The following is a 3,765-nucleotide window of genomic DNA, read 5'->3' as shown; positions in this document are numbered from 1 at the left end:
GGCAATTTTTTTGTTGACCATAACAGTTTGTGATGGAAGATATTAATGACAATGGGGCCTACTGTATAAAATGGACAATAGACTGGTTTCTGCGAGGTAATCAAATTTACCATGAACTGTTAGGTGCTTGATGTTTCTTTGACCCTTCCATGTAGAGGGAGTACCCAATTTTTTTAAAAGTTAAAAACAAAAGACTTGATGAGGGGAGGATTAGGCCTTAACTCGAAGGGGGTGTTCGTTTTGGGGATTTTGAGAGGGGGGAGGTTGGTCAGTAGGACAATCCCATTGATCAAGAAACACATGTTATTTTTTCAGATTTATTTCAAGGTGGGTAACTAAATTAAAATTTTCATCTTGGGAAAGTTAATAATGCTTGGGTATAGGACAAAGATTTCCCTTTTGGTAATGAAATTTTTATGGTTAAAATGGTTATTATCTTATTTATTTAGAAAATAAAAAAAAAAACATAAATAAATATATTTATCACCTTAAATATTTCCAAGAAAACACTTATCCAGATAAATACATTAAATAACTTATTAAAAGCGAATCCGAACCAAGGACTTGAAGAGTTAAAACCCTTCCTCCCCCAGATTAGGAGACATACACATGCTCAAAGGATGGAGGGGGACAAACTTTACTGCATATGAGAAAAATAGACAATCTGACAGACAGTTAAGGAAGCATATACCCCATACCTCAAAAGAAAACAAGGGATAGAAGGAAGTCTCTTTGCTCATTATGTCGAGTTTCTATCCATGAATTGCCTGACACTGTTGAGACTATTTCGGTATTTGTCCACGAGCATGAAGACTTTAAGCTATGTTTGGTTTGAAGGAAAAAGGTAGGGAAAGGAAGGGAAAGACGGGAAAACTGTACAAGGTTTGTGAAGGCTTCCTTACCTTTCCTTTCTTTTCCTTTCCCTACATATTCCTTCAAACCAAACATAGCCTTAAGCATCTTCATGGTAGGAAAGGAAAGACCATTGTCCGGTGGAAAACGTTGCCACGGATCCAATGTTGTCAGGTGAAGTTTAATAGCCTTTCGACGTAGGCACTGTAGCTTTTGTATCCGCCATGGTAGGAGAGGAAAGACCATTTTCTGCTGGAATGTTAGGAATTTGAGGAGGATTTTGATGTACTTTGACACACGACTTGCTGCGGGTTGCAATAGCAAAAGTGGACTCTTGGCCTTTGCAAGCTTGGTAGCACTTACGTGAATGAAGTAGAGGAGGGGATGACATTTTTCTAAACCTTCTTATATCCCATGAGAAACTAAACTAAATGAGTTGTAGATGATGTAATTTGTCTAATTTGTATGGATAAGAAACCTTTTAGTCCTGGGCTTTGCTAGTGATCTCTATCGGCCTGCGGATGAGGATGCTAGAAGGTGTAAATATGCCTTAATTGCCTGGTGTAAATTCTTCTCTACTTTTCTGTTTTGAATATTTTTTCTTGCTTTCTCTCTTCGAAAAAAGTTGTTTATTGAGCATTTCGAGTGGGGTAAGAACTCCATCTGGACTACAAGAATCAACAAAATGCTTACCACTGCTGAAATGAGGGAGGAGATGGGCTGAGACGAGGCTGATGATAGTCACTTTACTGGAAGTGATTAACAACCATTGTTAAGATGTTTAAGAGGACTGATATAGATAGATAGATAGATATAGATCTAGAGAGAGAGCCTCTGATGATAGAGATGAGGGAGAGATGAACTGCAGAAGACAAATAAGAATGAAACAGCACAATCCCACTGTGAACACACAAGACAAAGCCACATGCATTTTTCTTACAGTTTCCTTTTTCTTTCACTTTTCTTTTCCCTCTCTGTTCCGTCTGTTTGATTCAGATTGCCCCCCCATTCACAGTGCGGTGAAACTAGAAAATTTCATTATAAAAAACCAGCTTTGACGTTGAAAATGAGGGCCTGAATGTTTTTCACCATTACCATTACAAAGCCTGTTAGCCACAAAATTACTCGACCAAAGAAACATTTTTCTTGGTTAATTGACAAAGATTATGCCTCCAAACCGATTCCAAGAAACTTCTTCACTTAACCCATGTTTATATATATGATGATTTATTCTTTTGCAAACACACACAAGATGGGGATGTGTGGCTGCAATTCAAGACGGGTAGAGTGTGGGTAGAGAGCTGTGGGCAGGAAATCCGGATTTCCAATTTGTATCCTTCTACGACTAAATCATGGAGATTTAAGTATTAAAAAGTGGTTTATTAGAAAGCCATAGTAAATCTGAAGAAAAAAAAAGTCTAATTTAAGGTGGTTAAGATGAGTAAATAACTTCACCTTTTTTGGTGGGTCCAAAAACAACTCCAGTAATACCATGTTCTTTCCTTTATTATTGTATTATTTCAGTGGATTGCAGGAATTCTCTAAATAAAAATCAAAAGAAAAAGAATAGCCAAAAGAAAAGCTTCATAGTAGTAATCTTCTTATTAACAAAACGGCCTTCTCACATCTTTGATTTATTTATTTATTTATGCCTCTGGGAAATGAAAAAGGCCATCTCGAAACTAAGACAACACGCGCCTTGGTGTTGATACGTTTCCTGTAACAAATAACTAATGAGATCATTTCCACGCATCTCTCAAACTTTCCTGGAAAAGCAAGCTTGTTAGGAGAATTATGATTTCATGCAGAGAAAGCAAGACAAACCGCTTATTCATGCATGAATCCCTGCAATGAGCAACTTGGATATTAAACAGCTTTTCCTCAAGATCCTAATTAAGAAGCAAAGTTGTAAAGTGGGACAATATATAATTGAAGGCCAGGGTTCCATACCTGAGGCTTAATTTCATCAGTTGCTAACAGAACGAGAAAGAGACGAAGTCCATAGACAAAACCTCCATCAAAGCTATAGCCAGAGAGAGAGAGAGAGAGAGAGTATAAAATGCTTCATCAAAGACAAACAGAAGAAGAGAGAGGGTACAACTTCTTTCCCCCTATTATGGAGAAGTCGAAGCTGTACTCTCTCTCTTCTGCTATTAGTCTTAATGAGATTATTCATCATGACAAGGATGAGGTAGTAAACGAGCATCTCTCTGGTTCAGAAGTATGGCTCCATAAATCATCATCTATAAATAAACCACAACACATGTCTATGTCTGCTGCCCCTCGCTTCTCCCACTGGCGTCACCGACGATTGGACCAGGGTTTTCAGCAAACGACATATAAGCAATAATTCAACCTGGGCCTTATGATGTGATGTGATGTTGGGGAAGCTCCAGCAGTGGTGGTCTATCCCCTACACCACCATGAAAAAGATTGCGGAACCACAGAGAGAAGACAAGGTACATTCACCTTGATTTCAAAAGGAGACGTGAAATCCACTGGGGTGCACTATGGAGTCGATTTCTAGACATTTAAGGGCGGACAACCCCAACCACACAAAAAATCTGATCAACACATTTAGTGGATTTTCAATACAATCGATAAGAGGTCTTGTGAATTGTGGGCCAATTAATCCAACTGCCACTGAATATACTAAAGAGCTCTGCTTTGTTGACCTTGGCCAATTGGTCTGCTTAGTTGGTTCACTGTAATTATCAACTCTAGGAAAAGCTGCTGGATTTCTCTCTCTCTATTGACACAAAGTCTTCCCCCAGCCTACGCACATCCACATATTCGGAAGATGGTAGTGGAGCATTCCACCATTGGGATAAAAAATAGCGAAAATTCTTGAATCAAAAAAGTTGTTTGTGAAAATGGTTCACCCATTATAATAAAAAAAAAAAAGAAAGAAAA

At 38.2% G+C, this 3,765-nt stretch overlaps 1 long non-coding RNA gene across 1 annotated transcript; it reads right to left on the bottom strand.

Annotated features, from left to right (window-relative positions):
• Window positions 1–2,419: 2,419 nt before the first annotated feature.
• On the bottom strand, window positions 2,420–3,071 carry LOC148874410 (uncharacterized). The gene is made up of 2 exons (XR_016105307.1): window positions 2,803–3,071; window positions 2,420–2,697 (listed from the first exon to the last, which is right to left on the bottom strand). It is a non-coding gene; the product is annotated as an uncharacterized LOC148874410 (long non-coding RNA).
• Between the last annotated feature and the right edge of the window lie 694 nt (window positions 3,072–3,765).

Source organism: Nelumbo lutea, chromosome 1 (assembly GCF_056320005.1).
Source record: "Nelumbo lutea isolate HS-2025 chromosome 1, American lotus-T2T, whole genome shotgun sequence".
Classification (NCBI taxonomy): Eukaryota; Viridiplantae; Streptophyta; class Magnoliopsida; order Proteales; family Nelumbonaceae; genus Nelumbo; species Nelumbo lutea.
Note: the sequence above shows the minus strand (reverse complement) of the source record. Positions and strands in the feature narration are given on the sequence as shown.